Genomic DNA, 22,315 nt, shown 5'->3' on the forward strand with positions numbered 1-22,315 from the left:
AGCTTTCCCGTTTAAACACCGATATTGATTATGTTGCGACGACACAGTCTTCATTTCTGTTCCTGATTTATGTATTACTTTTGCTGCTTTTAGTGTATCGGCTAATTTTTCGCCAAAGAGAAAACTGTCAATTCCAGTGGAGTATAAATGATCCTTAATCTCTTTTTTAATAGTAGCAGTTACAAAACTTCGGCGAGACATAGACTCGACAAATTGGGAGTCACATAAGAGTTTGGTTGCGTCTAATAAAAGTTTAATGACGTCAGTCTCTTTACTTTGATTTGTAAACATTTTTGTCAAAGCTTGACTTATACAAGTTATAGCAATTGCTTGTTGGTTCTGTTTAACTTCAATAGCTTTGTCCTTTTTATCTAACGCCTCAGACAGTGCAGCCTTTATTTCTGCGTTTAATTGGGGTGATTCAATCTTGAGGTAGTTTCCTGGTGGAAAATATTTTTCAAGGAGGAAGGATTTGGCAGACCCGTGGTCGCAATATGTTCCCAACAAACAGCTAGTTCAGTTTGTATTGGAGAACTGTATTTTTTATTTTTAGAAGGGGTTTCACCGAATAAATTCAGTATCCAGTAGTTGTTATCCAAAATAATCGAAGTTTCAGTTGATATTATAGCTGATGTTGAGGGTAAATCGGAAATAATACCCATAATTGGATGATCCAGATCCACTGGGGACGATTGATTCCTCGTATGCTATCGATGATAACGGCCACGTCTTCTGACATATTTGGTTGATTGTTTACAAATCAGTTAATTATTTTAAATCAATTATTAAGCTTGTAACGAAGACACAGGCTCACAACCTGTGCTCAACGATATTGATGTGAAGGTATTATCCTTAAGAGATAAACTCATCACTTTTTTGTAGTAATTAATACAAAGGAAATAGTCTAAATAACTATCCTCAATGTATATTGACGTGAAGGTAACACTCTCTATCGAAGTGTACTCAACACATAATAATATTACTCGCGGTGTTCCCAGGTGGTCACCCATCCAAGTATTGACCGCGCCTGATGTTGCTTAACTTCGGTGATCGGACGAAAACCGGTGTATTCAACATGGTATGGACGTTGGCTCTCCCGTATTTTCATACCTACAAATCGATGAGCTTACCTTCTTGTAATGACAATGGCGGATTAGAATTGTCCGAAGATGAATCCGATATTGTTCGAGCACGTTTTTGTATCTTTTTTCCAGTTTCTTTATTTTTCGCAGAAGATACTCATCACTACTTTTATTTTTGCGTTTAGGCATTATTAATACTCAAATTCACTACGACTTTTTAAGAATATCGTGTTGAACGGCCAGGCACTAGAACGCGAATGAAAATGACGATCAGTGCTGTCACTATGAGAAGTATAGTCTATGGTACCTACGAAAAAAGTATTTATCTTGTTTTTTGTATTTCTCAACTTAGTGTATGAAATGGCCACACGGTTCGTGCTACTACAAGTATCCTAATCTCGAAGACGAAGCGAAGTATAATTAAAGTCTATTTTGTAGTTATGAAAAACATTCCTAGAATAATATTTGTTAAAAAGTAAGAATACTGGCAGCTTTTGCAGTGGTTTTTTACTTTAGAGTTTATTTCACACTGAATCAAATCAGAAAATTAATGAAAGATTAAATTATATAAACAAGAAATTATGTATGAAAAACTACATGGATTCTTAATGGCAAGACTGATAGTTGGTACATATTAAAATTGGTCTAATAATATTATAACCGATTGATTAAAAAATACAGCTATAAACTAATCTAAAACTAGAGGACTAGGAGGATTTTTAAAGATCCAGTGGGAAGTGTTAGATTTTCAGGGATAAAAAGTTGCCTATGTCAATTACTAGATGCAAGCTACCTCAGTACCAAATCTCATACAAATCGGCTAAGCGGATGATGGGTTTTGTAGAATCCCGTGGAAACTCTTTTATTTTCTGGGATAAAAAGTAGCCTATGTTGATTCCCAGAATATAGGCTAACTCTGTACCAAATTTCGTCAATATAGGTTAAACTGTTGGGCTATGAAAAGGTAGCAGACAGACAGACAGACACACTTTCGCATTTATAATATTAGTATGGAAGTATGGATAAAATCTACTGTATGGACATCAGTACAGTGTTAAAGTAGTGGTTCCGTGGAAACCATCACATTAATATTTGTATTGCATATAAGACTTTGGCCATAATTAAGGCAATGTTAGCAAAGAATAAATAAAATAGTTACTAAACACAGGACAGATAATTTTGTACTAACTCACCACTAATTAGGTATTATTATTGTACTTTGAGTGGATACTGTTGAATCTTCTAAATGTTGAACTCTGTTGAACTGAAGTTGGTTGTAAAGCATGATAAAATTGTGATCACTGAAATCATGTTCAGCTGAAAAAAGAATTTTACACAGTTTATTCACATGAAAATATGGTATGAAAGCACGAAGTAAAAACTATGTTAGGGAATAACTAGTGCTTAATACATCTTTAACATGAAATCAACTTACCTAATGAGCTCAGGAATTCCGTGAAGTATTTTCCTTTTCAGTAAACAAGTAGAGATAACCATGCGTACGTCGGGTACCCATACCACCCCATACTGTCGAACTGATGTCTATCGAAGTGCTTCTGGCATACGTGTCTGTTCAACAATTGAGCCTTCGGCAAAGCACTGAGTCCTATATTTACAGGAATCAATTGGGATCACCACAATTCCCATAATTTATTAACCTTTGGAGACAACAACAATAAACAATATGGCTTCCCAGTATATATACCACAGAGCAAGAAACATACACTCTCTAACAAGAGAGTAGTATGCCACAGAGTCTATGTATTTGGCCATCGACTAGAAAAAAGAATCATGATCAACCCAGCACACGGCCAAATGGTCTCATCTCAGAAAGAGAAAGGTTTCTAAGGCCATTGACGGCCATGATGGCCTAATGCGGATTGACAGACTTCACACATCTTTAAGAACATTATGGAGAACTCAGGCGTGTATTTTTCCACGCGATGTTTTTCTTCACCGTTAAAGCGTATGATATTTAACTGCTTAAAATGTACATAGCTCCGAAAAGTAAGAGGTGCGTGCCCGGGATCAAACCCTTGACCTCCCAAATTGGAGGTGTATACTGAATACTGACGCTACGATGCCACAGACAGATACACAGATACACAAATACACAGATACACACGTCAAACTTATAACACCCCTCTTTTTGGGTCGGGGGTTAAAAACGTAGGTGTTCGATCGTGAAGTCATGTAAATTAAGTATCATAACAGCATCACATAGCATAGCATAGGGGCACATCTAAATGGGTCATCACACTGCATCTGAGTTCAAACCCCAGTCCAGTCCGCCCACGTAACACTGCGCCACATAACATCACGTTTATGCCTCATTTGAGTACCTTTATCTGAGATGTCATACTACTAGAGAGCGCAATGTTTCGCTAAATGGCATTAAACTTAACCTTTTTTCTCTTTTTTTTAGTGTGATACTAGTTAGCTCTTGACTGCGATCTCACCTGGTGGTAAGTGATGATGCAGTCTAAGATGGAAGCAGGCTAGCTTGGAAGGTGTATGACAGTTATTAAGAACATTTCCCGAAAGAGATCCACATGTATAACAAATTCACATAATAAAGTGTATAGAACAAAAAATTATGACTATAATAATATAACCGAAGCAATTCGGTTAGTTTTAAGTGCTCAAGTTTATTAGTTTCAAATGCCTTGTTAACTGTAAACATAAAGCTACGGCCTCCCCAGCGCGTCGTAAACGCGGGACTGACGCGGGAGCGTCCAAGACGCAACTTTATTCACGCAGACCGTATAATGGTGGTAAATAAATAATAGGAGGGTGATTGCCGCGTGGCTGACGTTCCCACTTCATAGCCGCTAGGTTGCGCAGCAGGTTTGGATGATGCTTACTTAAGCCTACTTTGTCGTATTAGTTTGCAAATTGCGAAAAACCAAATAAAATTTGAATTTCGCGGGCAGACCCGTCGCTTGCCCCTTAAGAAGTAGGCGTTTTATTTGATGCATGTAAGTAATCCCGTTGGCCCCGTTAACGGAGACACGGCTACAACAGGACTACACGTAGGTTTGCTCTTCTATTGGAATGACATCTCTCTGAATTTTATAAGCATAACCGCTGTAGAGGTCGTATTATGTGGTTTACTAACTTGGATGATGTTCGGATTGATGTAAAGTTTGTTTTACATTGTTTCACTTAAAGTAGTTCTTACCCCCCGTCCACACACTGCCTGTGTGGCATGGGAAGAAGCGAGGAACGGAGGCAGAGACGAAGTGTGGCCGTGTTATTCGCATGTCCCTTTGTTCATGCCCATTGCTCCCTATTTTTAACCGACGTCAAAGGACGAGGTTCTCAATTCGTCGGAATCTTTTTTTTTAATGTATGTTCCCCGATTATGTCGGTACTCGGTAAGTATGCAATAGCGCGCACGCTGCCACAGTTTCCACGTCCATCGCGTTGCAAAGGCAAGTGACCTAATGCGGCACGTCGCGATTAATTGCGCGAGTAGAGCAGTGTGTGGATGCACAGTTACAATAATTAATATTGATGTTAGATTTTAGTTAAGCGCACTTGTAATTATTATAAATTACAAGCTGATGCCCGTGACTTTGTTTGCGTGGATTTAGGTTCATAAAAATTCCGTAGGAACTATTTGATTTTCTGGGATAAAAAGTAGCTTATGTCACTTTCCAGTTCTTTAACTATAGTTTCCTACCATTGCAAAAAATCACGTCAATCCGTTGCTCCGTTGTGGAGCTCAGGAGTTTACTCAAAAGGGCCAATAATGCGTATATTAGGTAAGTAAAGGATAGGTTGAAACTACATATTATGTAAAGTCAACATCATTTATTCAAAGTAGGTACAATTGTACTCCGTTTGATGGTCGAAATTGTGAAAGTACGATATAGTGGTGGGTTCCATGTATGTATATAGGTTAAACCCGTATTTATCTATACGTAAACAAAAAGCTTTTAGGTGCATGCAGGCAAAGCTATCTAGACAATAGCTGTTGTACTAAGTAGAACTTAGTAGGTCAATATATTTACATACATTACAAATTACAATACCTAATGTTCTAAACGGATGCTTGTCACAACTTTTGCATTGAACCTATCACAATTTACAAGTCCGTCTTTGGTTTTTGTGCTTATTGTTGTAATTTGCAAGTAAAACGTCCTTTCTAGCACCTCTCACCAGAAATTTCCTTGAAGTCTAGGTAAAACATAAAAATGATAAAATCCAATATTTATTGTTTTGAAATGAAAAGCAACTAGAACTGACTGGAAGCCAGACCGTTTATACAGGCCGTGCTCTATCTTCGATCTCGGCAAGGAACAATCGTTAATAACAATCTCTTCAACTTTGTATAATACATTATGCTATCTATATGATAGTGGTTCGCAAACTTAAGACAATATCAGTCTAGTAAATTGAATTACATGAAAACATTCATCAATAATAAAGTCTGAATCACTAAGTTATAGTCAGACAGACAGACGACGAAGTGATCCTTTAAGGGGCATGAGACCGGCCTGCCCGCGAAATTCAAATTTAATTTGGTTTTCGCAATTTGTAAACTAATACGACAACGTAGGCTTGTGGTTATTTTATTTGCGACGTGGCAATATCATCCTCACAGGTTTATATAAAAATCTTTACTTGAAAAGGTCCAGTTTAAGAAATAAATTAAAGATCGATCGAAAGCGCGATCCAACTTAGACCTCATTATTGCTTTTTTAAGCATGATTGTAGTCAAGCACTAGAAATTAAAAAAAGATAAACAGATAGGCAGTTTAAAAGCATGTGTGGGCTAAGGGCTTTATTTCGTTATTGAACTTAATTAAATAAGTAGGTAGGTAGGTATATAGACCATATTATATTATACCAAATCATAGCATTATATTATTTACAGCAACTTTAAGTGCAAAGGCGGCCTTATAGTTACGAGTGATACGTAATTGTATGCATACTATCCGGAGATGTGCGTCAAAGGTAAAGGCTAATTGCAGATCACGCCATGAATCTAATCTCAGAATCTGTTTCATATCAGTTGCGTACGCTAATTGTTTTCATACATACGTAGATACTTACTCATAGAGCAGATGTAGATCATGCTATTATTATAAAGGCGAATGTTTGTATGTGTGTGTATGTTTGTTCCCTTTGTACCTACTCTTTCACGCAACAACCACTGAATAGATAAGGCTGAAATTTGAAATAGAGAGTAAGCTTAAACCTTGAATTAACACCTCTATTATCCCGGAATATCAAAGAGTTCTCGAAATGAATCGCGATAGTTGATTATAATATACTTACTGATATCTATACTTCTATAGGTGCACGAGTGTTTGACCGCCAACAGAGCGTCGCTGAGCGAGTTTTTCTGTGGCAGCTTGTCGCTGCGATAAACAATTATATGCGATAATTTATTTATTATGGATATTAATTTATTTCTCTAATTGACATGGAACCATACATCCGTTGTTCGTTTCTTGAGCGAGAAAATAGTCAATAGCTGGTCGCTTCATCGTCGTCGTATATAAATACCATAAATTCAGCCAATTACAGTCATCACAATCTTATAATCTCAACTTTCAAGCAAAGGGGGCTGGAGTCTGATTATTATACTTGCATGCCAGAAATGGTCGAATACATTGTATCTACCTATCTAGTGCCTACCTTCTCATTATACTCTTTGTACAATCCTTTGTAACTGTACTCAAGCAAATAAAGGATATGATTATGATTCTGATTATGACAAAATATTCTTATAGAAACAGTTTGCATAAGAATCGTGCTTACTGAGGTCACATAGAGCGCACGTGATCCCAAAACGTTCAACTTGAACGGGTAATTGATACGTTGAATCGTTTTTTCTAGGTCAAGCCTCCACGACGATAGCACAGATAATAAGCCACGCAACACTTGCGTACACAATATAACAATAATACAGAAATATAAGTACACATGTATTTCTTGCATAAATATACTAGAACTCCCATAGGAATTCCATAGATATCATGTATCTATTTTAGGGTTGCCACATTTTCTTGAGACTCAATCGGGACACTTTTTTAAAAGTGAAATGTTTATAGGTGAAATATAAAACAGAAACTGATGTACTTACAATTTATGAATGCAAGTATTTGGTGAGACAACGGTTCAGTCGGCGGTGTAGTCATAGATGAAACGGTATTTCCTTTTTGGTGGAATACCATCTACCATGAAGTCCTAAAGTGCAGCTGTGGAAGTAGGGGTGGACGAGCCTCTCCAATCCTTCCTCACCTCGTTCCCGCCGATAGGCAGGGACGCTCCCGTAGAGTAAACGTATCACAAATGCGCTGTGTTCCGTTAGTAGTTAGTGTGTGTGTGTGTGTGTTTGTGTGTTTGTTACTCCTTCACGCAAAAACTACTAGACGGATTTGGCTGAAATTTGAAATGGAGATAGATAATATCGTGTATTAGCACATAGGCTACTTTCTATCCCAGAAAATCAAAGAGTTCCCACGGGATTTCGAGAAACCTTAATCCACACGGGCGAAGTCACGGGCATCGGCTAGTTGTGAATAACGCAGATGTTCCGATGTATCGGGACTCATGGCAACCCTACTATTTAAAGTCTTGAAAAAATGAATGAGGTTAACAATTCAACGCGATTTTATTTTTTGCGATTTTTTTTATCCTACTAATATTATTATAAACGCGAAGTTTGTATGTATGCATGGATGTTTGTTACTCTTTCACCAAAAACCTACTTAACGGATTTGGCTGAAGTTTGGAATAGAGATAGATTATACGCTGGATTAACTGAATTAACACAGGCTACTATTTATCCTAGAAAATCAATGATTTCCCACGGGATTTTTGAAAACCTATATCCACGGGATCGAAGTTGCCGGCGTCAGCTAGTACATAATATAAACATATACAATATACATACCATACTTTGAATCACTACCCATATTTTAAATGCAAAAGTGTGTTTGCTTGTCAGTTTGTCTTTCAATGGCGTCGCAACGGATTAACTTGATTTTATGCGTGGACTAGCTGATGCCCGCAGCTTCGCCCGCGTGGATTGGTCAGATCCCCTGCAGCATCAGGATTGAGGAGTTGGACTCCAAATTTTTTATGAAACAATGTCGCAAAGTTCCTCTATCGATTAAAAAAGAAATGACGCAAATCGGTTCAAAAATCTCGGAGATTTCAGTGTACATAGGTAGAAAAACACAACTCCCTTTTTGAAAGTCGGTTAAAAAAGTAGCCTATGTTACTCCCTGGTCAATTCTCTACTTGTCTGTGAAAATCCCGTCAAAATCGGTTCAGCCGTTCCCAAGATTAGCCTTTTCAAACAGACAGACAGACAGACAGACAGACAGACAAAAATTTTAAAAACGTGTGATTCAGTTATAGTATCGTTCAAATAACCATATGACCTTAATATGCGGTAGTTTTTTCTAAATTACAGACAGACACTCCAATTTTATTTATTAGTATTAGTATAGATAAAATGAATGGCCTAAGAAGTAGAAGACCTTAAAGTGGCATAGGCTACTTTTTATTCCGAAAAATCAAAGAGGGCGCTCTTTGATTTTCCACGGCATCTTTAAAAACCTTAACCCACGCAGAAGTCGCAAGTATATATTATTTTAGCAACCGCGAGTTTCTTGCTGGTTTCTTTTGATAGGAAAGGCCTTCCGAAACATTCTTTTGACAAATCAAAAGCACTTGAAAAAATCTACTCTATCCTAAAATATACATAAGAGACGCATTGGCAAAATGCAAGCTTTTTTCAGTTTTAAAAATGTGGCGAGACCGATATGACTCTTGCAGGCGTGTACGACCAACTTAACTAATCCCCAGCATGTTTAATGATCGGTATACACCATGTACACTCCGGTTAATAAGTGCAGCTGTTGCGATAAGAAAGCAAGCAACAAGCGGTTAGGTTAATCAAGAGAGCTGCTTCATTGAAATTGCGTAGCGCATCGCTTTCAATTGATTACTGCACGAAAACACGATGCGCTAACTTCTCCACCAAACGGCAAACGAATCTGCATAACGTTCTAAGGATTCCGTACCTCAAAAGAAAAAGAAACCCTTATATAATATAGGATACTTCGTTATCTGTCGTGAGAAAAGAGTCTTATTTCCGTTACTTGTAATCTTAGCTTCAACGAAACTAATGTTACTAAAGTAAATATCATCACCGATAGCAAAGCAACGTTATCAAGTCATTCACTAATGGGTTCGATTAAATAAACACTGTCATGTTTCCGCATGATAAATAGAGTTCCAAGTTCCAACTAAAATAACGGTTGTTTAAGGGGCATGAGACGGGTCTGCCCGCGAAATTCAAAATTAATTTGGTTTTTCGCAATGTATAAACTAATACGACAAAGTAGGCTAATTATGGCATTCTAATTCCGACAATGCCCCTGTGAACTGTGCCCCTCCACACTCGCAAATCTTCACAGTCTTGTTCGTGAAGTTGACGATGCATTCACGTTCGCGCGCCGCAAACCCTTTGTGGCGAACCAAAAACCGACACTGATCAGCCGGCTCTACACTCGCACCGCGCCGTCGCGCCGTTATTTCACGCCGTGAATGTATGCCGCGATCCACGCGTGAACTGTGTCCCTCCACACTCGCAAAGTCTTGTTCGTGACGTTGATGGACGGTGCGTTCACGTTCGCGCCGCAAATCTAAAGTGGGCTCTACACTCGCGGCGCGAACGGACGCGAGAGCACGCGACAACTGGGAATCACGAGTGTAGATGTTGTTCACGGCTTCGCGTTCGCGCGTCGCGCCTTTCCCGATGGTGCTAAGCTATGTACCCATTTGGGGTGCTGTCAGAGTTGGAAATGTTACTAACATGTGTATCTTTATTGGATGTGACACCAACACAAAATAAATATATTTTCTTTGTTTTTAAGTCTATCCTGTATTTTATTCTTTGTCACAGTAGTGAGCAATACAGATGTTTAAATAAATATTTTTTTTTTCTTCTTTCTTTCATCACATTAACTAGTACGTTTATATTAGATGCAACTAATAAACACGGATGAGGAAGTCACGGCAGCTAAAACGCGTCTATAACCGACATTAAGTATACTAAAATAATGGTATTCCAGTCACAGCCCGCAGCGGGACATCCTTCCGCCGCTTTCGTTGCTAACAATTGGAGGCAACGTGCCTCGCGTGCAATGGAACGCATTATGTCCTCGTCAAGCAATGTGCTAAGACGTTATGGGGCCCGATTTCGCAATGCGAACCAGTGGTGTGCAGTTCATAGGTAAATAAAAGCACAAGCTTACTCTAGTTGTAATAAATCAATGATACCTACTGCTTCTGTTACCAACTAAATTAAGAACGATTCACACCAATTGCGTACACGTGACAAGTGCGTAGTAACGCGCGTAAACCATAAACACACCGGGTCACGCATACGTCCACGCTTTACGCAAGCGGTGTGCCATATTTCATACAGTTCCATACATTACAACGCAATGGTACGCGCTATGTCTACGCTTACGCAACGCTTACGCAGCCTGTGTGAACGAGCTATAAGAGTATCCTCTTCTTATAAATGTAATATTAGAAGGTCAGACACAGTTTAATAGTTTCAAATTTAACAAATCATAATACTATAACATACATACATAACATAACATAACAATACATAACATTATGACTAACACCTATGTCTAAAATTACGCAGTACTAGGGCGATGACTTTGATATCATCATTGTGATTCGGATTGCATGATATTGATATTATTATACACCTAAAAAGATAGTCAGAAGTTCAAACACAACTCCATAAACAGTTTTATGTAGCTTTTTTGAAAGACTATATAGTCACCTCTAATAACAATTATTATTGTTTAGCACGAATAGCATAGATTTAGCCAATGACAACATTAGGTACAATACTTAATTATAGCAGTAGGTATAACAATCACTCGTGCTAAAGGGGTATAATTCAATCATGTAGGCAGTCCGCTTTTATCGGTACAGAATCCTGAATGAAAAGATAATTGAAAACAAAAAAAAAACTAAATTTAAATCGGTTCATTCGTTTAGGCGCTACGATGCCACAGACAGATACACTGATACACACGTCAAACTTATAACACCCCTCTTTTTGGGTCGGGGGTTAAATATGCGACACAATTTTGAATGGCATAAATAAAAAAAGATATTTCTAATGAACACTGATAGGATATGGAATGCTCTTCCGGCTTCTCTTTTCCCGCTAGCTATTATATTGGTAACTTCAAAAGAAGAGTGAATAGGCACCTTCTGGACGGGCACGCTCCACCTTAGGCTGCATCAATTCCTATTTGGTACGGCAGCAGTCAAGTGCAACACTATACATATAATTTAAAAAAAAAGAATTAACTCCTAGGGAACTTAACGAGTGGTGCACGTTAGTCACAGACGTTAGTGCTTCCATTATATAAAATAAACATCGATATATACAAAAGGCTAACAATATTACAATGGCAATCGATTTGAACTTAATAAACTGTGGTCGCCATAGTCGATGGCGTACGATTATTATCCGCCAACACAATTGAGCTATCTGTTACAAGGACAGATATTTGTGTTGTACAATTAGTCCCTTGTTTGTAGGTGACGGACGCCTTTAATTGTTTAGTGGAATTCATTCCAAATTCACTGGTGTACTTACGCTACCACGCGAACTTACAATTATCGCCACACACTATTCCACATCATTTGTTCACGAGGCTTGATCTAATAGAATAGAATATAGATGGTTCATCCAAGTCTATTGATAACCCACAATAACCATTTTTTATCCTTTACTTTGTACGGAGAAATAGTGGCTTATTTACGAAGCGATTTTATGCAATACAGAATTAATCCCTATCTAATTAAGTGCCTTAAATACATTGTGCATGTAATATGGCCCTTTACAACATGTAATGATTGAGCATAGATATTAGTTTCTAGAATATGTCTGCAAAATTTCATGGACTTTGGTTGCTTAATATTCAAATGAATTTGGAACTACGTTTGTATGGAGCGAGTGACGGAGAGACCCCTCTTAAGAAGAATTTTCAAGTATGCAAGTTTAGTTACAATGTGTTTTGTCATGGTTAAAGCAAAAACAGACACACAATTCAAAAAAGTTAGAGTTGGAGCCGGGATCGAACCCCGGATTTTGGAATATGCAGTGGTGATAGCCTAGCGAGCTCTTATCGCTAACCGCCTGTCACCGCGTATCCTCGCGACCTGCATCAGAACGTTCTGTAAACTTATACCTTTAGCTAAAGTTGCGCGGGCGCCGAAGGTGTGGGCCAGGCATTTCCGTTTCAAATCGTTATTCCACCTATACGCCTCAGGGCTATATGTTAATAGCACGCTATTGCTCCACGGGGGTCTATGGCGAAATAAACTAATAAACATCTAAACACGTTTTCCTTTAAGTAATTTTTTTGAAGAGTAAACTTCTTTAGGCGCGTTAGGTGATTTTGGGATGGTTAAAAAATTCAAGATCGCGACACCGACATAGGATTATTTTTGGCTATGGCTACTTTTATTATAGTTTATAATAATAACCAACTGCCTCCCAAGTTTTTAACCCTTGACCCAAAAGGAGGATTGTTATAAGTTTGACGTGTGTATCTGTGTATCTGTCTGATTCATCGTAGCTCCTAAACTAATGAACCGATTTTAATTTAGTTTTTTTTTGTTTGTAAAGTGGCTTGATCGAGAGTGTTCTTAGGTATAATTCAAGAAAATCGGTTTAGCCGTTTGAAAGTTATCAGCTCTTTTCTAGTTACTGTAACTTTCACTTGTCGGGGGTGATATAAACTTTTAATTTACACTTTTTTAAAGCATTAAATCCATAATATTATATGTTCTTAATATTATTATCGTATAAATATGGATGTGGAATCTGACATTGTATGGCGCTACAAGCCTGAAAAGGCGAGTGGTCTTGCCATAACATCGCAATGCAGAATGATAATGGGATGGCAAACGACGCCTGTATGTACGTATGGCCTGCGTGCTTGATTGACTCTCAATGCGTCTAACAATGTTTTATTCGATAAATACCAATATATTTTACTCGTTAGTCCTATACAGTACTCGTATGTTTGGTTTGTTGACATTCTTTAAGAATCAAGTGATCCTTATTCCGAGCGAGGAGCTTTTTATTAATCCCAGTTCCTATCGTAATAATAGACACCAAAATAAAACTCCTAATACCCTTTAGTAACACATTTACCTCAACCTTTTTTACGTTGCCCATCGACCGATACCATATTTTTTTCTTCTCCCTCCTTTCTCCCGCCAACATTCCAAAAGAGTCCTTCAACAGTCCTTTTCCGATATGTTTCTTTTTTTTAAATTATTCATATTACGTCTTGGGATTTTAGCATTTTAACCTGTCACCAATAAATTATTATTTCTTTCTTTTTTATTGCACAGACTATTCCAAAGCAAAATTTATCTTTTTTTTAAAATTAAGCACTGAGCAAAGGCAACTTCACTAACACGTAGTTAGTAGGTAGATACGAGTTTGATGAGCTTTTTAAAAAAAATCACAATACCTACTGTACAAAATAATACCCGCGTGGAATAATGCCAATAATACTGGCTGCATTCCGGCTCTGAACAGCCAGGCTGACTTTCGAAAAATATGAGCCAGTCATTCTTTCACCAGATGAGACAGTTAACCGCAATTAAATGTCTCGTAAGTATTTTTTCCACTCTCTGATAAGACAGGCACTGCGCCGCTCACCGGTTGCAGATATTTCTGCAGCGGCTCCCGGTCTTGCAGATTCTGTCTCCTTGATATTTTAAACTTATACAGTCCAGCAGAGTGGAGCGGAGCGGTGGCGAGGCACGCATTTTAATACTACTCACATTTATTTATGTACATTGACATAGCGACGACGGCCTCGGTGGATGTTGTTCTTCATCCGTGATTTATGTTCTGTTTGCGGCTTGGTTCCACTCCACGTTGCAGGTGTGCACTGTGCTGTAAACGCTGGACTTCTATGACATATCATTCCGATCAAAAAAATTGCTGGGTGAAACTGCTTTTTGCTTACAAGTTCATGGCAAAACTAATTTTAACAGCTTCATTTAGCATAATTATTGGTTCGGACTAGCCGTCCCATACATTTAATTCAGTGGCTGGCACTACCAAGTGCTAACCACTGAACCAATACATCAATATGCTCGACTAGCTACATTTAACAAAGTACAATCAAAGGCCGTAAGTCGTTTAGCACCTTAATGATCATATTCGCGTGGCACGTCTATGCCCATGCGTTAGGTGTGTGTGGCGTGTTTGTGGGAAAAGGTCATAAGTGCGACAACACAGTTTGATGCAATAATTTCGCGGAATTGCTACTCGAATTCTGAGGCCGACCGTACAAGCTTAATTTGTATGAATGTACGTCGAATGCAGTATGCACATAATATACAGTTGAACATTTTAATTGATTATCTTCTTTCGTTTCAGGTTTGCTTGAAATGCAGTTGCGGTAGACATACTTAACGTAGCGGGTGAGTGGATTTTTAAATTTTTTTTTGGTCGTATATTTAAAAGAATACATTTACCTGTATGGATAGTTACTAGCACCCTTATATCTTGTTGACTTACAACATACAAATATTATGCGGAAGCAGAAAAGGTAAACAAAACTACTTATTCGAGTATTTATAAGTCTTTGCTTATACATAACAAGCAACATTGTACAAGTATGTGGCTGTGGATACACGTAAAGCATTACAAGTGTAAATTAAAAATTTATAACACCCCCGACCATCGATGTATAAGGATATGTCATTCCCATATAAATCCGTTTACAAAAATGAGCCTATAAAAAAATAAATATTACGTCATTGAACTCGTCAATGAATTTGACGCGAGCGTCAACTCTCTATTATTAAAAAGAACAAGGATGGAATGGAGCTGTTTTGTGCAATATTTCGTCAATTTTTTTGCGTTAAAAATATTATTAGTGCAGATATGAGCATGTAATGAATCTAACAAAGAATTTTCACAAATAATATGTAATATTATAAACCATAACCAAAAAAACTTCTGTAGTACGGAACCCTCTATCAATGCGGCAGCTTCGCCGTTGCGGATGCGGATGCCCGCAAAATCGCTAAAATATAGCTACGTCATACGTACGACGTATACATACAAAATACACACATCGTTAAATAGTTAAACACATACATAAACATACATAGTTAAATACATAAAAAATACATATAAGCATGTATAAACTCAAACATATTACATATATAGTTTTCGCGACTTGCAACATCCGCATCCGCGTGACTATCCGCATTGATTATTATTATTGTAGATGCAGATGTGGATGCCCAAATCAATGCGTAAGCTTCACAATTGCGGGTGAGGATGCGAATATCGGAAACATCGCTAGTCTACTAGTACAAATATACATACATAGTAAAACAGTTAATTATATACAAACATACATAGTTAAATACTTACAAACATACAATCATAGTTAAATATATTCATGATCATAAGTAGTCTGTCATACGCGAATAAAAAGTTTTACTTCAAAAAAAATAACACGACTCCATTCTTTCTGTATTCCAATTGTACGATATTTTTGCGGCAAATATTTAATCATAGCAAAATTAAAAATATACCCAGCTTATACGTTAAATTAAATGAGAAAACGATATACTTACGAGTGAAATGTTATTCCATCTTTTTTTTGATGGATTTCCGTACGGTTTTTGCAAGATTTGACCGCACATGACGGCATTTTCGACAGTCAAAAACACGTGCGATACGATAAAGCGTGTGCGGCCGACTGATGCGTGATGCAGAGACTTTTGCCAATTCTCTTTAACTTGTGAGCGCATTTTTTTTCTTCGAAGGGCCCATCCATATACATCGATGCCCCCGACAAAGTATTTGAGTTTTCCAAAACATCATTTTCAAACAAATAATTATGTATCTAGGCAACGTCCATCTTGACAACTTGACATTTGTCAATTGACATAATATTATGAACCTAACGCATATCTAATCTTCTTTTCTACAGGAAAACTAGAAAAGAGCTGGTATAACTCTTAAACGGCTGAACCAATTTTTTTGGATTATAGCTAAGAACACTCTCGATCAAGCCACCTTTCAAACAAAAAAAAAAGTAAATTAAAATCGGTTCATTCGTTTAGGCGCTACAATGCCACAGACAGATACACAGATACACAGATACACAGACACACAGATACACAGATACACACGTCAAACTTATAACTCCCCTCTTTTTGGGTCAGGGGTTAAAAACAGTAAGTTACTTCAGTAGTCAGTTACGTCACTTTAGTTCGGATACGCAGATATGAATAACAGAGCACGTCGAAATCTATAAAACCACCAATTTGCAGAACTCCAGGAAAACTTTCCATCTAAAACTAGCAAATGACTGGACTATTAATATACTCGAAAGTAACGTCTATCATTTTTAGGGTTCCGTACCCGAGCGGACCCGGACGGGTGCGAACGGGACCCTATTACTAAGCCTCCGCCGTCCGTCCGTCCGTTTGTCCACCAGCACGCTGTATCTCGCGAACCTAATAGGTAGAGATGAATTTTTCACAAAATGTATATTTCTATTGCCGCTATAACAACAAATAAAATAATAAATGTTTCAAAATGAAAATTTAAAAAAATAATAATAGTGTTATTTCTTGTATGATGGTATGGAACCCTTTGTGTGAGAGTGCGACTCGGACTTGGCCTATTTTTTGTACAACTTAAATATAATCACGAGAGTCCTCTAAGCTTTGAGTCGCTGTATTGCATGTTTAGACGAGAGCAACACAAATTGAAAAGCACTAGCACGGGTCTTTACCACACACGAGTGGAGTTCTTGCGTTTAAAGTTAAATTGTTCGCATCGTCTTTTGAAAGCCTTTTAGCGTCAGCGAGTTGACTGGAGTAGAAGCTCAACACTCGCTTTTACATTGCTCCCTGCAAGCAAAAGTTCGCTTTCTTTTTACGAGTTTCGTCTAGGCATTCTCATCATCATCACGTTCATGATCCATCAACATGAGCGATAAGCAATAAGGCCACCTTGGCAAACAATTGTTTTTAATTTTTAGTTTCTTTGTTTTGTCTTGGTTATTTTATGTTTTGTGTGCAATAAAGTTTTCTATCAATCTATTTATCATGATTAACCCATCGCCGGTCCAATACTGAGCACAGGTCTCTATCCAGAATGAGAAGGGTTTGACCATAGCCATAGTCCATCACATTGGCCAACGTGCGAATTGGCAGAATTCACACACCTTTGAGAACATTATGGAGAACTCTCAGGTCTGCAGGTTTGCTCAGTATGTCTTCCTTCATCGTTAAAGCAAGTGATATTTAATTTTGTAAAAAGTACTCTCGGAGATATTTGAGTTAAAAATTATAATATATTTCTACGGTTTAAACTCAAATTCTCAGAAAGTATATCACTTACGACAATTCATCGCTGTATAATTTTTCGACGTGGTTTTTCAAAATAGCGACTTTAGGTATCCCAGGTTCCATACAAAACTGTTCAAAACCTTTTGTGTAGTCCACGCGGACGAAGTCGCGGGCGCAAACTAGTTTGGGTATAAAAGGAAATTAATTAAATCGCACGTGACTCTACATTTACTTTTATTATTCCAATGTTTTCAACTATATTCCGTCTGTACAGAACGAATTGGAGACAAAAGCCATTGAAAATAAACCTTCGATGCTAACAGGCCCTTTGTTCGAACGACCACCCGATAAGAGGTTATGAAAATAAAAAATAAGACCTCCTTATAAAGGAGGCAAGTACGGAACTAAATCGTACAATAGGAAACTTGTATTCTGTGTGATAATAAAAATATGTACTTACATGATTCTTCTTGCAGGTACCTCAATATCGATAATAACTTACAATTTAAAAAACCCCCGACAAAACCTCTATTAGAAAACTAGAAAAGAGCTGATAACTTTCAAACGGCTACACCGATTTTCTTCGACTATAGCTAATAGCACTCTCGATCAAGCCACCTTTTAAACAAAAAAAAAAAAAACTAAATTAAAATCGGTCCATTCGTTTAGGAGCTACGATGCCACAGACAGATACACAGATACACACGTCAAACTTATAACACCCCTTTTTTGGATCGGAGGTTAAAATAGGTGTTAAAGCTAGCCTTATCTAATTACTGTACAAATCATGCCCGTAATGGTGTCAAGAACACTGGATGCATTTCCACGCTTGGTAGTCAGGCTGATCCTTTGCACAAAAAATGAGCGAACCCTTCTGTGACTAGATGACCTTATTAACAGCGGTGAAATGTTCCAATATTTAAATTTTCAATATGACCTACTGAGTTCAAGACTTATTTGATATCTATCGCGACACATTTTGTCCATCTATCTAATGATAGCAGGTTCAATTATTATAAGCTAACCTGCTTCATCCTGCAAGAATTTGCAGGATGAAGCAGGTTAGCTTATAATATCTAGTCCACTATATTGGATTTGTCATGACTCATCGGTCAGACCTCATAAAGTCTATGACACGTAAAATGCCAAGACACTGTAATGGTAACGACATCTTATTTATCAGAATCGGTACTTTTACCTACGGATATATATACTGTAGTAGATGTATCTATTGTGTAAATAGACTTCACATACGTTACTTTTTCGGTACAGTGGCTAAAATACAACGTTTGAAACGATATAATATAAGACATTATTCTCAGGGAACAAACTTGATTTACCCTGTACCTATTTGCCTTGGAAATCAAATACATAAAAGGTAAATAGGAGTTCCGCTAACAGTACTTATTTCAAGGGGCGCCTCTTCTTCTGGGAAACAAGAAAAATACGGCTACACATCGAGAATTCGAGTCTAATATTATCGATATTGCGATTGGCGAAGCATTCTCTTGATTTCCATTACAGCACAAACCGAAGGCGGCACAGTGCATTGAGTTATAGAGATAGACCATAGAGTCTTCTTTTGCTCTTGTAAGTGGCCTCATAATAAATGAGAAGGATAGGGCTCGCAATAGGTATATTAATCATAATATAGTTTTTGTGAGACAAAATATTAATCTTTTTACCCCCGACCCAAAAAGAGGGGCGTTATAAGTTTGACGTGTGTATCTGTGTATCGGTGTATCTGTGTGTCTGTCTGTGGCACTGTAGCGCCTAAACTAATGAACCGATTTTGATTTAGTGTTTTTTGTTTGAAAAGTGGCTTGATCGAGAGTGTTCTTAGCTATAATCCAAGAAAATCGTTCAGCCGTTTGAAAGTTATAACCTCTTTTCTAGTTACTTTAACCTTTAATTGTCGGGGGTGTTTTAAATTTTTAATTTACACTTGTTAAACAAAGACGATACGATCGAAATCGAAAATCAAATTTTAAATTTTAAACAGCAGGTACCTACTAGCAGCATCAGTAAATTCGACCTCCAATATATGTAACTTCCGATTAAAATTTATCGGAATCAAAGGTGCAAAATCCATCGGAAGTTCCGAACTTTCGGAATCAGAATTGAACCTCCGTAACATCTTTAGGCCACAGCGCTGATCACTGTGCCAGGCAGATGGTGTGCTCATAAGAAGGTCAATATTTGAGATGCACGCTGCACAGTCAATGATCTACTCGTAACTCGGCTCCAAAAGTACCTATTACATCACCGACACCGTGCTTACTTTATATTCATTCATTTAGGGCACCTTTGAACAACAACAATACTGATATCAGGAAAAGTTAAAAATATTATTTTCACATCACTACGAGTAGGCTCCAAAAGGGCGCCTTTGCTGTCTAAAACCAGCGAGCAAAAATCGTTTTTGCTCACTCAGTGAGTAAAAGTGTTGTCTCAAGAAAAGTTCGAAGCCTTCTACGCCTATTTTCATACGCCAACATTTTATTACATAAAAAAAATTATATTCTCTATTTTAATATTTTTAACCGACTTCCAAAAAAGGAGGAGGTTCTCAATTCGTCGGAAGCTTATTTTTTTTTATGTGTGTTCCCCGATTACTCGAAGACCCCTGGACCGATTTGGATTTTTTTTTTGTTTGAAAGGGTTCAGGTGGTCTCATATAAATTTGATTTAGATCTGATGAATATCTTCGGAGATGGAGAACAGAACTCCTCAATGAATAAGAGCAAATTGCTCGCGATCAGTGTAATACCTTAGTAAACAGTAGGGTTTTAACTGGGCATAGCATATTATAGTACAGTGGGGCCACTAAACATTGTGAAATTAAATTTTCAAAAGAAAAATTAAACTGACTTCAAAAACCACAAACACTAAAAAGTAAAAAATAAGTTTTGTTTAGCTACACGTGTAATGTACCTAGGTATGAAGTCGGGCGAGCTTCACTCTTGGATTTCTAATTTTGTTTTAATATGCTCGCTCGACTTCATTACCCGCTTATTAAAGTTATTCGTCTGAGCTAGGCCTTAGTTCACACTGGGCACTAGTTAACAAACGACTCGTTTGCATTTTACTGCATGCTTCGGACAACGGTACTTCACTCTTTTTTGGAATGAACCGGCGACCGTTTGATTTACGATGACAGTGAGACCATACGTGAAAAAGCCTGTTTGTGTTCAACCATGTGATTTATTCAACTACATCGACTATGCCCACGATGTTTTCAATTATGGCTATACCTATACATAGGTATGACTGATAGACATTCCTTTATAAATGTTAAATAAAACAAATCAAATCGAAGCGCACTTGCACACGAAAGGTTACCTACCATCGTACAAGATCATAATGAACTTTTTTTTTTAAATTGGCATGGCGGTCATTTAGAAACTTTTATTATTTTTGTTAAAGCGGCAATGGAAATAAATACACACAGTGTCAAAATTTCAATTCTCTAGGTAGCTATTACGGTTCATTCATGAGATACAGCATACTGATCGGCAAACCGACGGATGAACAGCGGAGGCTTTGTAATTGGTCCTTAAGAGCGTTTCCACATTATCCGATGCGATATCGGTATCAGACACGGGTAGCCGATATCCGACATCCGATATTATGTAGTATCTTCATTCTTCACATAACATATTTACAATAATTATGTTCACGACCAAACTCGGACTAGTTCAAATTTCAAAATATCCGCCGCGCATCAAGGCTCTTCGCACATAAAGACTATGTAGATACACGTATCCTCATACAAACACTATCGTCCGACAGCTCACGGGCCGATGGTGCCGCGAACATATCGGTGTCAGCTCTGATATCCGATATCGGGTCGGACAATGTGAAAGGCAGGTACCATATTTCATACTTTTACTTGCCCCGATATGGTATCGGCGTCCGATACCGATAACGGATTGGATAATGTGGGAACGCTTTTAGGGTACGGAGCCTTAATTAAGAGGAGTGTGTCCGAGAGCCCTCTACAGAAGTCTCTAAGAAGTTTGATTCGTATTTGAGATAGAAACACCTTAGAAAGATTTTTTATTCAAATAGACTTTAACAAATGCTTTTGAATCGTCAAGTGAATTGAAATCAACGACTGTATATTCTATACATAAGTGAAATGGAAATCTGAGAAACCACAGACACAAATTAACAAATCAAGTTCAATGACACGTTTTACAATTAATATCTGTGTTTGTGGTTTGTCAGATTTCCGTAAACATAGTGTAAGAGCAGAAGATATACGGCTGAGTTAAATAGAGTGAGGGAACTCTCGGTTTAATTCTGAATTGACGATATTGTCTTATATTAATCTATGGTGACGTGAATCAAAGAAAAATAGGGCTAGGGCTAGTATTAGGCGTCAAATGTCTGAAGGCACTAGTAAACTGCCTGCCAACCTATCATCAAGACCTGTCCGTACGTCCATCTAGCCGTCTGTTTGTCAGCGGACTGTATCTCGTGAACCGTAATAGATAGAGACTTAAAGTTTTCACAGAATGTGTATTCCTGTGCCGCTATAGCAACAAATAATAAGTATTTCAAAATGACCGCCGTGAAAATTTGAAAAGTGTTAATTCTTGTACGATGGCAAGGAACTTTTCATGTGCGAGTTCGACTCGCACTTGACCGATTTTAGATTTTTTCTCGCTTGATGTAAAATACCCTATTCAAAGAGAGCCAAATATAATCCCTGAACATGCTTCCTCGTTGAACCAGATTCAAACGCACTCTGATAGGGATGGCACCGGATTCATTGTGTCAATAGCAAGATTACTGAGTGGAGGAGGACTTCC

General features: G+C 37.7%; 1 protein-coding gene and 1 pseudogene across 4 annotated transcripts in view; one reads left to right on the top strand and one right to left on the bottom strand.

The window, feature by feature from the left end:
- Positions 1 to 22,315, top strand: part of LOC123880248 (ras-associated and pleckstrin homology domains-containing protein 1) — a 127,101-nt gene that overhangs the window by 41,021 nt on the left and 63,765 nt on the right. For all 4 annotated transcript variants that reach the window (XM_045928262.1, XM_045928267.1, XM_045928264.1 and 1 more), the window contains exon 2: positions 14,557 to 14,600. The gene's annotated coding sequence lies outside the window, so the exon portion shown is untranslated. The remainder of the gene's footprint in view (positions 1 to 14,556; positions 14,601 to 22,315) is intronic.
- Positions 972 to 1,092, bottom strand: LOC123880763 (annotated as a pseudogene).

The sequence above is a fragment of the Maniola jurtina genome, chromosome Z (assembly GCF_905333055.1).
Source record: "Maniola jurtina chromosome Z, ilManJurt1.1, whole genome shotgun sequence".
Taxonomy (NCBI): Eukaryota; Metazoa; Arthropoda; class Insecta; order Lepidoptera; family Nymphalidae; genus Maniola; species Maniola jurtina.